The following is a 16078-nucleotide window of genomic DNA, read 5'->3' as shown; positions in this document are numbered from 1 at the left end:
CAAAGCTAAGCACCGCAATAACCAATCTAGTTTGCCAAACCAAATCGATAGTTCGAAGAGACTTGCAAAGATATCAAATCATGCATATAAGAATTCAGAGGAGATTCAAATAATATGCATAGATAAGCTGATCATAAGTCCACAATTCATTGGATCTCGACAAACACACCGCTAAAAGGTATTACATCGAATAGATCTCCAAGAACATCGAGGAGAACATGGTATTGAGAATCAAAGAGAGAGAAGAATCCATCTAGCTACTAGCTATGGACCCGTAGGTCTGAGGTAAACTACTCACGCTTCATCAGAGAGGCAATGGTGTTGATGTAGAAGCCCTCCGTGATCGAATCCCCCTCTAGCAGGACGCCGAAAAAGGCCCCTAGATGGGATTTCATAGGTACAGAAGGTTGCGGCGGTGGAAAAGTGTTTTCGAGGCTCTCCTGGTTGGTTTTTGGAATATTTGAGAATATATAGGCGGAAGAAATAGGTCGGTAAAGTCACGTGGGGGCCCACAAGGGTGGGGACGTGCCCTACCCCCTAGGAGCGCCCTCCGTCCTTGTGGGTGCCTCGTGGCTTCCCTGACGTGTACTCCAAGTCCTCTGGATGTCTTCTGGTCCAAAAAAATCATCGCCAAAGTTTCATTCCATTTGGACTCCGTTTGGTATTCCTTTCTGCGAAACTCCAAAAGAAGGAAAAAAAATAAACTGGCACTAGGCTCTAGGTTAATAGGTTAGTCCGAAAAATAATATAAAATAGCATATTAATGCATATAAAACATCCAAAACAGATAATATAATAGCATGGAACAATAAAAAATTATAGATATGTTGGAGACGTATCAAGCATCCCCAAGCTTAATTCCTTCTCGTCCTCGAGTAGCTAAATGATAAAAACAGAATTTTTGATGTGGAATGCTACCTAACATATTTATCCATGTAATTTCTTTATTGTGGCATGAATGTTTAGATCCGTATGATTCAAAACAAAAGTTTAATATTGATATAAAACAATAATACTTCAAGCATACTAACAAGGCAATTATGTCTTCTCAAAATAACATGGCCAAAGAAAGCTTATCCCTACAAAATCATATAGTTTGGCTATACTCCATCTTCATCACACAAAGTGTTCAAATCATGCACAACCCCGATGACAAGCCAGACAATTGTTTCATACTTTTGATGTTCTCAAACTTTTTCAATTTTCACGCAATACATGAGCGTGAGCCATGGACATAACACTATGTGTTGAATAGACGATGGTTATGGAGAAGACAAAAAGAAGGAGATAGTCTCACATCAACTAGGCGTATCAACGGGCTATGGAGATGCCCATCAATAGATATCAATATGAGTGAGTAGGGATTGCCATGCAACGGATGCACTAGAGCTATAAGTTTATGAAAGCTCAAAAAGAAACTAAGTGAGTGTGCATCCAACTTGCTTGCTCATGAAGACCTAGAGCAATTTGAGGAAGCCCATCATTGGAATATACAAGCCAAGTTCTATAATGAAAAATTCCCACTAGTATATGAAAGTGACGATATAGGAGACTCTCTTATCATGAAGATCATGGTGCTACTTTGAAGCACAAGTGTGGTAAAAGGATAGTAGCATTACCCCTTCTCTCTTTTCTCTCATTTTTTATTCGGGTAGTCTCTCATTTTTTTTTGGCCTCTTTTTTTTTCGTCCGGAGTCTCATTCCGACTTGTGGGGGAATCATGGTCTCCATCATCCTTTCCTCACATGGTACATTGCTCTAATAATGAAGATCATCACACTTTTATTTACTTACAACTCAAGAATTACAACTTGATACTTAGAACAAAAATATGACCCTATGTGAATGCCTCCGGCGGTGTACCGGGATGTGCAATGAATCAAGACACTACCAAAAAAAGACACATCCGTGACATTTTGGGCCAAACGAAAAAAAATTATGTCATGCTTATGACACTGCTATGACGATAATTGTGACAAAACCCGGTATCATCATAGATGTGGTGGGGTCCTACTTCTATGACAAAAAATCATGACAGAAAATGGGCTTTTCGTCCTGGGCGGGCCGGAGACGCAGCTGCATGACATTCTTTGGGCTGTCCATAACGGAGAAAACCATGGTAGAAGCGGGGGCGAGGAAAATATCGGGGGAGTTCCCGGTTACGGTGGGTAGTCGGGGGCCGAGCGATGCGCGTTTCTCTCATACGTATGCGTGTGTATGCGAGGCGTTGGGCTCTAACTAAACCCGAGCGAGGCGTTGGGCTCTAACAGAACCCGAGGGATTGCACTGCAGGCTACGCGTTACTGAACCCGAGCGATCGATCGATCCCTTGCTGTTAACTGAACCCGAGTGATTCCTTCGCTACTGCTGCTAACTGAAGCCGATCGATGCTGCCTCTGGATGAACAGTGTGCATTGTTGGGGGTGTTTGGATGAACAGTTCCCGTGGGGGTTTGGATGAACAGTTCCCGGTGGGTGCTTGGATGAACAGGATCCCGTGGTAGTAGAGGTCGTTGCCGCTGGATGAACAGGACCCCGACCGATCGAGCTGGTTGGGGGTGGATGAACAGGACCCCATGGAGGGCTGGATGAACGGGACCCCGTGGAGGGCTGGTTGAACAGTAGCCGGTGGAGGGCTGGATGAACAGTACCCCGTGGAGGGGTGGTTGAACAGGACCCCGTGGAGAGGGCTGGTTGAACAGTAGCCGGTGGAGGAGCGCGCGGTGGAGGCTGGATGAACAGGAGCCCATGGATGAACAGTCGCAGGTGGAGGCTGGAGGAGGTCGACGGTGGATGAATATTAGCTCATGGAGGCAGTCGACGGTGGATGAACAGTAGCCCGTGGAGGCAGTCGACGGTGGAGATGAACTGTATCCCGTGGGGTCCCGTTTTGCGGTACGCCACACGCCTCCCGATGAACAGGACCCCCGTTTCGACCATAGCGCTCCAACACAAGTCTGTTTCGTCCGTTTTGCGGCACGCCACACCCCTCCCGATCAACAGGACCCCGTTTCGTCCAGATAAGTTCATTTCCTCCGTTTTGCGGTACGCCAGACCCCTCCCGATGAACAGGAACCCGTTTCGACCATGGTCGGTCGAACACAAGGCCATTTCCTCTGTTCTGCGGTACGCCAGGCCTGGTTTCCATCGGCTGTTCCATCCAAGCCGGTTGGCTCTTGATGAACACGACGTATCCCGTTGTCTCTCGATGAACACGACGCTGTTTCTCTGTTCCGACCCAGCCGGTTCGCTGCCCGATGAACAGGACGCCGTTGCTCCTGTCCGTTGCCTCTCCATGTACACAAGAGCTGGCCGTCCGCGAGTACGCGCTCGAGACCCCGCCTGTATGTACGTACGTGGCCGTATTTTTTGCCCTATAGTTGTACGTATGTGTACAGGACTTAGACGGGACTGCGTGAACTACGATGTCGGGTGCTCTACAACGACACACGTGCCGCTACTTACTCGGTCACGGTTCATACTTGCAGAGAGACTGATCAACCAGTATGTACGTACACGTTCGCGACCAGAATGACAACACTACGTACGCTTCGACCAGGTGGGCCCCGACTGTCAGGCACTTCCTTGCGTGCGAAGATGTAGCTGGTGGGTCCCAGCAGTCAGGGGAAATGTTTTTTCGTGAAATACGGTGGCCCGTCCGGTGGGTCCCTGCTGTCAGGTGGAGGAATCATTATTTTCCACGTAATAAGAAGGCACTTCCTTGCTGCGGCCGTGGACCCAGCTGTCAGCCTCTCCACGTACAGTATTCTTCCGATGGAAGTCAGTCGTTGACCACATTGACCACGTCGCGCCAAGAGCACCAAGGCGGTGGACGACGGCGAGGCCTAGGAAGGGGAAGACGCGGAGCCAGGGAAGACGCGACAGTGCATGCCCACGCGGAGAGGAGTACGAGAGTTCACTGGTTTGGCTGCGGTGTGAGGCTGCCGTCGCCGCAGGGCCTGGCCAGCGGTGGGAGTAGTAGGGGGCGGTGAGGCCTCCGCGGCAGCACATCCAGCCACGGGAGGCAGGAGCAGGCGGCACGACCGGCGCTGCTTTGGGCGGCTGGAGCAAGAAGACCAGAGGTTGAAGAAGCACTACAGACGTTGGGTGGACATCGTACGGTCACTGGAGCTAGAACGTTCATATTGACTAAGTTGGCAAAGCCCTCCGTCCCCGTCAACTTAGTAGGCCCACATGTCAGCCTCCCACTATGCTGGGTCCCAACTAGGAGGGAGAGTTCATTTTTTGTGCGTAATAAGGAGGCACTTCCTTCCGTACGAAGATATAGCTGGTGGGTCCGACCTGTCATCGGGGAATGTTTTTTACCGAAATACAGAGGCCCTTCTGGTGGGTCCCAGATGTCAGGTGGAGGAATCATTATTTTGCGCGTAATAAGGAGGCATTTCCTTGTGTGCGGCCGTGGACCCAGCTGTCGGCCTCTCCATGTAAAGTCCACGTCCGATGGATGTCGTTCATTGACCACGGCGCGCCGAGAGCACCAGGGCGGTGGATGACGGCGAGGCCTAGGAAGGGAACGACACGGAGCCAGGGAACACTCGACAGTTGTTTCCCACGCGGAAAGGAGTACGAGGGTTTACTGGTTCGTCTGCCGTCGCCGGAGAATAACCGCATGTGTGGGTGAGTAGAGGGATGGCTAGGCCAGCAATGGGAGAATGGTGGGGCGGTGAGGCCTGCGCGGCAGCACAACCGGCCGCGGGAGGAGGGAGCAGGCAGTCCCGCCGGCGCTTGTTTGAGCGGCAGGAGCAGGAAGAGCAGAGGGATGGCCTGGCCAGCAGTGGGAGTAGTATGGGGCGGTGAGGCCTCCGCGGCAGCATAGCCGGCCACGGGAGGCAGGAGCAGGCGGCACGACCGGCGCTGCTTTGGGCGGCTGGAGCAAGAAGACCAAAGGTTGAAGAAGCACGACAGCCGTTGGATGGACATCATACGGTCAGTGCTGCTAGAATCGTTTATATTAACTAAGTTGACAAAGCCCTTGGTACACGTCAACTTAGTAGGCCCAGAGGTCAGCCTCCGAAACGGTGCACCCCAGATGTCGGGGGGGAATCATTTTTGGGAGGCTGAAGCTAGAATATCCGAGATTGAAGAAGAAGCACGACATCCATTGGATGGACATCCAACGGCCACTGCTGCTAGAACCGTGTGTTGACTATAAGTTGACAAAGCCTTGCATACGCGTCAACTTACTTATTTTTCTAGGGGACGCGTCAACTTAGTAGGCCCACAAGTGTGTGGCAGAGAACTTATAGCCCATTTGCGATTTGTAAGAATGTACAACCCATTTTTGAATTCTAACGGAATTTACTACAGCCCATTTACAGTTTGTTAAAAGTACAGCCCGTTTTCTAGCTAGGACAACGATTAATAATTTCAACCAACCGTTCAAAACAGAATTCAATAAAATTTCCCACATTTTGATGGGATCCAAAATATTTTTATCCCGAAATTTCTAGTCAGATTAAATACAATTTCAATATAAATTTGTATTACGTAAAAATCCAACGAAACATTGCGCGTGCAATAATTAATGAAATTAAAATTTTCAAAATCCAAAAATAATATTTTATAAACTAATTACGTGTTGGTTGCATTTTTTATAGTTACTGCCCAGTTTTTATAATTACATCCCATTTATTGTTTCTTAAAGCCCATTTTCTTGTTAAGCCTAATGCATCCCTCCTAGGAAAGATTTGCAGTCCAGCGGGACGGAGAATAACAAGTTGACCTTGCCTGGGTATTCCTCAAAAAAAAGTATAGCTGGGCTAGCCATTTTCAGCTTGAAAAAAATTAGTATCTGGGCTGGATATCTGGCCTGGGCTAGACGGGCCACAGCCCGCCCAGTTAATACCCTGATCTCCTCTGAACAACAACGAAAACATCGCTCAAGAAAAACTCTGCAGTGCTCACACCTCAAAAACACAAATACTGCTCGAGCTGCTCGGTCCCTGCTGTCGGCCGCTCCTTGTGCAATTCTCTTGTTTATTGACTACATAGGTTGACAATGGTGTGTGACCGTGATGTCAGGAAATCAGGAGGAAGCAAAAAAAAATATAGTTGTATATAATAAGGAGGCACTTGTGTACGTGCGGCTATGGCCCTGGTGCGTCCCCACTATCATCCTCTCCAAGTAAAGTCATCTCCTGATTCCTCATGTTCGTTGACCATGTTGACAACACGGGACAGCGGTGCCACGACGAGCGCAACAACTCAAAGGACGACGGAGAGGGCCTGGCGGGCCCTACAGATGGTCTAATACAGCACCCGCTGCTCATTCAGGAAGCCAGGATCATCAGACACCTATGAGCACCTTCGAGAGACTGAGAGGACATGAAACGGTAAGGCCGCGCTTGGGAGCTCTGGTTTATTTCACACCTGTATTAAGATACAAGTGTAATTTACTCGTCACTGGAAACAACGCGTAAAATACATGCGTAATGAAACCGAGGGCCCGAGGTCTGTAACGAAAACCGGTGTGTTACGCGTGTAATTTGAGAGACCAATGTATATTTTACTAGTCGAAATCGACGAACCAAGCACTTCGCCCGAGACCATCTGCTTTTATTTACAATCGTCAGTTTTACAAGCGGTTTTGGTTGGAAAACGACGATCCAATCACGGCCTAAGATGATGAGTTGGTCGGAAGATCATATGGTTTCACCTCTAACCTACCCGAGTTGTCGTATAGGCTATGAATGAAACATAAGACAATGAACTTCTTAAGAACAGAAACAACAGAAGAGGATGATCTTCATAACATGCAAATCACAGGCATTAGCTCAACATGCAAAATAATATGAAGCTTTATTCTCAGGAGGCACGGTGAACAGCTCATGATGCCGCATGCCATAGTATTCCAAGCTCAACTTTGCAATCAAACTCACAAGGCATGGCATTACATAGACAACATTCAGAACAAACTCTTAAAATACCTTACATAAGTCAACATTCATGTGACTATGCATCTCAGCAGAGTAAATATTTCTGAACTGAAGACAGGCATAGGAAAAAACGATCGATGTTGCTCACAACAAAGGGCGTCCCACTCAAAAATATCAAATGCATGTCTTCTGGCTAACATCAATGAGCAAAATTTGACAAGGTTTTCCAATTCCGATATATTAAACTAATGTCTTCTTGTTAACATCAATGATTAAAATTTGACAAGCTTTTCTCATTCAAAATATGTAATGCCTATGATTGTGGAACAGGCAGGGTTTGTCATCAGTTTGTCACCTGATAGTCCGGTGGCTCAAGGTGACAACGAATGATTAGAGAACCATTCGATGTATTGTGCATGATGAAGTATTATGGAGGACACGAACCATCTGAACATTTTGTGTAGTTCCACTAAAATCAAGCTGAGCATCCCTGTGGATTTCGTATTTATATGCTGCAAGAAAACAAAGACACATTAGCACACACATGAATATTGGCCCCAGTGTCAACCCACCCATCGGTGGACTAACAAACTGAAAGTACGGTAAATAGATTACCATACCCAGATGCCCCATCATTGTTGCTTAGAATGACATTGGCAGACTTGGAGTCCTGTCCTGGCTTCTTGTACTTGTTTGGGCACTTTTTGCCCAGTGCACTCCACGTGTTGTAGAGTTTCCTATGCTTTCTGCAGACTAATCATGTCACAAGCGTCTACTAATACTCTGTAAAGCTTCTCGATCATTCCTTGTGTAATGTAGCGCAAATAGTGACTGCTTCTTTGTGCAAAGTGGTAAGATCAACTGGACCCACTAATGCAGCAGTTTGCCTTAGACACATTGGCTCCTTTTGTGAAGTTCAACTAAAATCAAAGTCGGAATAAAACCGAGCTTTAATTTTGATATCCCTGTAAGGAACAATAGGTATAAGGGAAACAATTACTGAGAAATAACGGTTGATGACTTGTACTCCAAGAAGAGAAACATCTACTGATCTACCTTATCTTAATGGGAAACAAAGCAAGAGAGTAGCAGTTCTCAATCAGTGTGATTCGTTCATATTAACTGAGACATTATCTTAACAATGCCTTGTTTCAACATGTATAAAGAACGACAAAGCAAAAAAGTACCATTCCTAAAACAATGCGACTGATTCATTTTAACAGAGACATTATCTTAATAATACCTTGGTTAAACATGTAGAAAGAACTACAAAGCAGGATAGTACCATTTGTAAAACACTGTAACTGATATATAATAACAGGGACATTATCTGAACAATCCATTTCTTAAACATGTACTCCGGCCGATCCCTAACAGAAATGGTACTCCCGCTGATCCCTAACAAGTGCTGCAGTTTTGAAGTAAGATTCAGTAGTTAATTCTGAGGAAAGTCGGTACTGACCTTTCAAGACCAAGATTTGAAACAACTCGTGAGGAAGACCTTAAAGAGATCTCAACACATATATGGAAATCCGGTCTCCTTTTGTGCAGTTCCACCAAAATTAAGCGAAGCAAAATATCGCAATAGCAACAAGTTGAATAGATACCCCTGTTTTAACAGAGGCAAAAAAGGAAGCAATTACTGGCCAATAAAGGAGGATGAAACATGCGGCCACAAAAATGGTAATCCCGCCAATCCCTAACAAGTGTTGCAGTTTCGAACTAAGATTCAGTAGTTAATTTTGAGAGTGGCATTGCTTAATTTTACCAGCGGCATTAGATTAACAAAAAGCATAAGCAGTTCCAGGGGAGAGTGGGCGCAATAACACCATGTGCTTCCATCTACTTATAAAGGGGGTGATGCAGAGTTTTGGTGTAACAAAGAAACAAGCATCATATCTGGGTTGGAACAATTTTTTCCCACTTAATGGTAAAAGACAGCAGTTCAATAGCTTCAATTCAACATTTATCCAAAACGGTACCAATACAAGTAGCACAACATCTCAAAGCACACTCCAGCATCATGTGGATGAAAGTCAGTACTGACCTTTCTTGACCAAGATTTGAAACAACTCGCGAGGAGGACTTGAAAGAAATCCCAACACATATATGAAAATCCATGATCTCCTTTTGTGCAGTTCCGCCAAAATTGAGCAAAGTCGCCGGTGTGACACTCAAGTTGAACTGCACAAAACACTCATAAAACAAAAGTGTTTCGCGTAGCGAAGCAAAATGTCGCAATAGCAACAAGTTGAATAGATATCCCTGTTTTAACAAAGGCAAAAAAGGAATCAATTACTGGCCAATAAAGGAGGATGAAACATGTGGCCACAAAAATGGTAATCCCACCAATCCCTAACAAGTGTTGAAGTTTTGAACTAAGATTCAGTAGTTAATTCGAAGAGTGGCATTGCTTAATTTTACCAGCAGCATTAGATTAACAAAAAGCATAAACTGTTCCAGGGGAGAGTGGGTGCAACAACATCGTGTGCTCCCATCTACTTATAAAGGGGGTGATGCAGAGTTTGTTGTAACAAAGCAACAAGCATGTGGATGAAGAGAGCAATACAATAGCATCAATTCAACATTTATTTAAAACAGTACCAATACAAGTAGCACATCATCTCAAAACACATTGCACGATCATGTGGATGAAGGCAAGTACCAACCTGTCATGACGCACACAAGATCACCTACGAATCTGCCAACACGAATAGGAAATCCAATCTCGTTTTGTGCAGTTGCACTGGAATCAAGCAAAGTCGCCAGTGTGACATTTAAGTTTGCTATAGCAACAAGTTGAATAGATATCCCTGTTTTAACAGAGGCAAAAAAGGAAACAATTACTGGCCAATAAAGGAGGATGAAACAAACGGCGACAAAAAGAAGCATCTAACTTATCTTGATGGAAAACAAAGTAGGACAATAGCATTTCTAAAACGGTTGCATTGATTCATATTAACAGAGACATTCTCTTAAAACAACATTCGTTAAGAATGTAATTTACTTTTAATAGTGGCATTGCTTCAATTTTCCAGCAGCATTCTTAGATTAACAACCGCAAAATAGTTGTATGGGACATGGGACGTGGGACATGCCAGCACCATGTGCGTCCACACGTATAAATGGGTGATGCAGAGTATGTAGCCAAGCAGCATATCTGTGTTGGTCCCATATTTGTTCTCTTTGAACCTTTTTCCTATGTGAGGGCAGCAAATCTAGTCCTGCACAAACTACCAGACCCCACAGTTTCTTTCCCTTTTCAACAAAGAGATCGGTTCCTTACATATGTGTGTACTGGGTTACCTCCCTTTTCCCTTTTCGACCAACAAAGCGGTTGGATAACCAATCTATACTACTTTCCCTCCCTCCTTTCCTCATTGAACCATGTCGTAGATTCATGCTCCACCCCACCGCATCCTTCTTTCCTCTTTGAACCAAGACCTGATTCGACTACAGAATCGAAAAACATCTGCATGTAGCTAGAGCAATGATTTCCAAAGAAACTTATACCTTAGGGTCGTCGGGATGTGGCAAGGCCTGCGGCGGGCGGCCGGATCTGCCCACACTACGTACGGCAACGAGGAAGAAGGGGTAGGTGGCCCTCCCGCATAGGCGCTGGGTGAAAGAGAACACCGCAACCGGCAGTGGATTGCCTTCCTCGCCGAAGGCGATAGAGTGAACGCTGCACCTCCTCCCCTTCCCGGTGCGACGGGATCCGGACGCCTCCTTCACCAGCTGTGAGGAGGGAGAGAGAGACAGAGGCCACAACGCAGTCTTGTTTAGATCTGGTGAAGAGGGTGAGAGACTGTGAATATAGCAAACCCTAGCAAAGGAACGCTGAGCCTCCAGCGTGTATATATATGTAGTGCGGCGAGAGTGTGGAGAGTGCAAACCCTAGCGAACAAGCGCTGAGGCTCCAGCTTATATAGTGTACTACATATATACTGTATTACGGACTGAGCTCCGGTGCCTTAACTGCACCTACCTTTGGCTGTATGACAGGTTGGCCAGCCACATTTTGGGCCCACCTGTCATACACCCAAAGGCAGGTGCACTAAGTCAATGAAGCTGTGTCCATATAGTACTCGTGTATACTACTAATATATAGCGGAGTGGTTTTCTTATTCTCTCCATAACAATCGTTTTAAATTGTGTAAGTACGAAACGGAACTCTTTATTTAACGTACCAGTGAAGAAAACTACTACTTCAGATGAACTAAGGATCCATGCATCCTGGTCGCACTTCCTGTCCTTCACGTGCGGTACACTATCCTCCCTTAAGTGAACAACCACACATGCGCCAAATTATCGAAACGTGTGAGAGTGTGTACAAATAAAGAATTTAATTTCAATTATCGGAAAGGTTTGAGAGTATGTACAGTTTGCCCTCTCTCAATAATTATGGTTTATTGTGTTCGGCCTAAACATGGTCAAACTTTACAAAGTTTGACTTCAGTCAAATCTAATATGCAGGGTAAATAAAAATGGAGGGCTACAACGTCCATCCGGGTTTTTAGTCCACACCATTTTTTTAATCAAAGTTAATAGCTGGACAAATAAAATTACAGGGGAGCTGAAGACAAAGTTGTGAGAAGGCTTAGAAACCAATACAAAACTTATGCTCTTAGTACCAACATCGATCCTTCTTCGAGGAAACATTTGGTTCATACCCAATTGTGTGATAAAATTGCAGCAACGTGAAAGACGATTGCGTCTCCAACACAACCAAGGTGAACTGATGAAGGATATCATCTTTGTGCGTAACAAGCAAAGAGCACTGATGGAAGACAACTTGTTTTTCGTGGAAAACCGATCAGCTTCACCGGCCGACGCAACCATGAGGCGCAACCATGAGCATCGATAGGTCATCGTGGTGATGCATCATCCATTTGGCATCAAGTTTGGGTGAGGCACCTATGAAGTTCGACAAATCCTCACTGTGGTCTGTTTCTTCTCATTAATCAAGCTCGAGGAAGGAAGAACCACGTGGCAGAGGACAGTGAGGCGGAACAACAATGGCCATCCAATTTTGTGCAGTTCCACTAAAATTGAGGAAGACATGCCCGGGTATGGAGATACGCATCGCTGTTTGCAAAAATATAAAAAAGGGATATAGTGTTGTTACTTTGTTTTGGCAGTGGTACAAGATTAACAACGACATCTCAATTGTCAATAAGAATTAATGAAAAGTACACCAACAAACAGAAGCATCATGATTATCTTGATGGGAACTAAACCAGGATTCCCGAGAAAAAAGCATTTCTTCATTTAACCAGCGATAGTATTAGATTAACAGCAGCAATAGGAGCGTATGGACAATGACCGCACAACCACCATGTACTTTTTGTCGAAACAACATGTATACCTCCACCGAGGCATAAATCAGGACAACTTTTTCTAGTGGCATTTCCTCTATAATAGTAGGTGATGTTGGACCAGCCGACGAACCCTAGCTACTATACATGGGGAGCCGGGGAGTAGTCGCATAGAAGAAAACCTGCATGCAGCGACCTGGGGAGCTGGACTAGTACAAGAAGTTATACCTCAGGTGGGCGAGATGTCGCTTAGGCGGGCGGGTGCGATCTTCCCACACGACCGCAGCGAACAAGGGCGCGGAGGACCTTCGTCGGTGCCAGCGCCGGCTCTGAGAGGACGGTGTGCATCGGCTTCCTCGATCGCCGACGGCGACAATGTCAACGCTGCACCTCCTCACCTCCCGCAGCGGACGGGATTCAGCCGGATCTGTGACCACCGGTGAGGAGAGAGATAGAGTGGACACTGTCATCTTGTTTTGATATGAAGAGGGTGAGAGAGCGAGATGCGAGAAACCCTATCAAACAAGAGGCTATATATACAATGGAGTAAAAAAATCTCTCCATAACAGTGGTTTTAAATAGAATACGCACGTTCCCAGAAAAAAGAAACGAAAACTGGAAGACAATTTTTTAACGTACCAAGAAAGAAAACTCGATCAAAAACACGCCCCCGCTTCCAGGTCGCGAGAGTCGTCGTGCACACACACATAGACATAGACATGCATATTCGTGTTTACGTAAAATTCCATCTCCATCTCCAATCATATTTGTCCAACTGGCACATTATTTATGTTCTTAATTATATACGCAACAATATTAACGTACATCATCTCTTGTTTGTGGGCGTCCGGACCGCTGCCACGCCCGCTCCTGACCAACCCGAGCCCTCTTCATCACCCGCGCGTGCTTCTCGCCCGAAATGGTCAGTGACGTATTCATGCCCGGCCAGAGCGGACGCGACCTCTCATTGGCGCCGGCATTGAAGCGGCGCGCCGGCCAAAAGAGCGTTGCCCGCGCCGCTTCCCGGTGCACGTGACTGCTCCGCGTTCAAAGGTCGCAATAGCCGGCGACAACATGCATGTAAAAAGTTCTTGGGAGTCTGTGCTACAGCTAGCTGTCCTCCCCCAACTCGTCAATCTCTTCCAGTAGTGCTAGTACTCCATGGCGCGATCCATCGACAAGCAGGCAGGAAAGTTATCGTATAATCGGTTTGCGGTGAGTGGCATGCCGAGCGACCGTGTGGGGTGGAGCCGTGGAGGAGGGTGAGATACGAACGTGACAGACGTGATTTAAATGTTGGTTTTGCTCGATGGCGCGATCCGAGGAAACGAAACGTTGGTTTCTCTCCGTTTCCATTTTTTCTCCGGAAAAACGGAAACTTTCCACTCCATTTTCATTCCTACTCCAAGGTTGCCCCGTTACAACACTCCATCAAATACAAAGGAAAACTAACACGCATGCTCATGCATCTCAATGATTCACAGATCATAGCCAATATTTACTTCACAACTAAAGACAAAAGTTGTGAGAGCGTGTACAAAAGAAAAACTACTGATGGGGTCACTACGACTTAAACCCTAAAACCTAAACAGGATTTAATTTCCTGGCTAAGTAGAACCTGTCGAAGGAAAGACGGCTGGCACCCTCAGATCATATGATGCTTTTGTGCGGTTCCACTAAAATCGAGTTGAGCATCCCTGATGGCAAAGATATTGAAGAAGTGTGATTAGAATAATAGTACTTGCACTAGTTCATGAGACATAAACTCATCACAAATAGAAGCCGGTAGAAGTAGAGAAAGATCGACATGGAGATGGAGCTACGTGGGGAGCTGCGGCAGTAGAGCAAGCCGGCTCCAAAAGGAAGATGTACTACCTGGGACGTCGGGTTGTAGCTAGAAGGGCGGTTGGGACACGGCATTAGCCCATACCGCGGGGACCCCCGATTGGGAAGCACCGACTATGGGTTTTCTCCCTCGCCGATGTCGACCGCGTCTACGCAGAACATTGTTCCCTTCCCCCAGCGGCGGGATCAGGCCGGATATGTGACCAACGGTGTGGCCACCGTCGTTCTATGCTTGTGAGGAGAGCAACCCAAGCAAGCAGGCTTGTAGCTTAGGCTCCTGCTAGTGTATATATGGTGGTTTTCTTTTTCTCTCCATATCAACCATTTTATATTGTGTACGTGTCATTGAAGAGTGAAATGATGGTTTCTTCTTTCGACTAACTTACTGTGTGATTTGACTGCTCCTTAGTGGCCCCTACACGTACTCCCCTACGTGTATGACCGTTCCTGAGTCTCACTTGTACTTATCTCTATTTTCTTGCATGACACGTAGACAGGATGCGCATTGAGGAATTTTGTTACTGCACGTTGTTACGTAGTACTGTACTACTAGTACCTACTCCCTCCTTCCGGATCACTACTGGTACTCCCTCCGTCTTGGCTTATTGGTCCCCTTTGTACTCAATTCATGGGCTCGTTTTCCTCAAGAATTTGTCTTTTACCAACGTATTAATATCGGGAATGCATGCGTGAACAACGAATGATTAAACCTTGCATGCAATGTTTTGACAAAGCATTGACTTATGAACATGTGAATGTGAGGGACTACAACCTCGTGCATGCATGCAATAGTCACACGTACACATGGACGCAAAAACGCGTGCGACGCCCTAATGCATGCATGTCCGAGCACACAACAGAACACACACGGTCACGCTCAAGTGCTCAACCTACACGTGCATGCACACACATATTCAGCCAGGGTGAGCTAGTGACCGTATAAACACCAGAAAATGTATATATTGAGCGCAATGAGCGTATTATGAAGTCCACTGACCGTATTTTTACAAATATACAGTGCCAGACAGTGTATTTATCTCGTTTGAAATTAAGCCATATTAACCGGAAAGGAGCCAGTATGGAGTAGCATTACTTTGTTGTGTCCCGTCAACTTGCCGAACGAGGAGAAGCTTGCAGGACGGGAGAAGCTTGCGCGCGGTGGCTCGCAGGACAAGGAGAAACTTTTGACTAATGCAAGCTCTCCCTTGATCAGGCGGTGGACGTGCAATAGTTAATTCGGTGTCAGATTGCCAGAAGCATACACTATACTAGTACTATTATTGTTCGACTTCCCGAAGAGGCGAACAGCCAAGCGCAAAGTTTACTAGTACTACTACTATAGAGGTTTGTACTATACTACTAGGAACCGGATGGAGGAGCGTGTGAACTCTTATTATATTTTAAAAATGTGATAAAGCAATCTTCAACACATTTGGTTCTCTTCGAGGGTTCTCGCATGTGATAATGGAAGTTGATTGCATGGAACACTCGCCACAATTCTCGCTTAATTCTGGCTCATATCCTGTTACAAACAGGAGCGCTCGGTAATATTTCCTCTTTTTTGTTATTCAGCATGTAAACAGGTCAGCAAACCTTGCGGCGCATCTTTGTGGAAACCGTGCTTGCTGGACTTTGAATGTGGCCGAGAGCTGGCTTGATGAAACACCTCGCTTCCTTCTCTTTTTTTGCGGGGTACCTTGCTTCCTAGTGACCAGTCTCTTGGTTGATCATCCTAAGAATGCTTATATATGAATAAAGCTCTCTCATTTACCCGCAAAAAAGATTAAGCCATATTAACCGGAAAGGAGGGAGTATGGACTAGCACTACTTTTTGGTGTGTCTCATCAACCCGCAGAACGAGGAGAAGCTTGCAGGACAAGGTGAAACTCGCTTACGCCTGTTGACTAATGCAACCTACCCTCGCCCAGGTGGTGGACATGCATCAGTCCATTCGGTGTCAGATTGCCAGAAGCATACACTGTAGTACCCAACATGCGGAGTACCATCATTGTTTGACTTC

This window comes from Triticum aestivum, chromosome 2D, assembly GCF_018294505.1.
Source record: "Triticum aestivum cultivar Chinese Spring chromosome 2D, IWGSC CS RefSeq v2.1, whole genome shotgun sequence".
NCBI lineage: Eukaryota > Viridiplantae > Streptophyta > Magnoliopsida > Poales > Poaceae > Triticum > Triticum aestivum.
The sequence above is the reverse complement of the archived record's forward strand: the minus strand, read 5'-3'. Positions refer to the sequence as shown.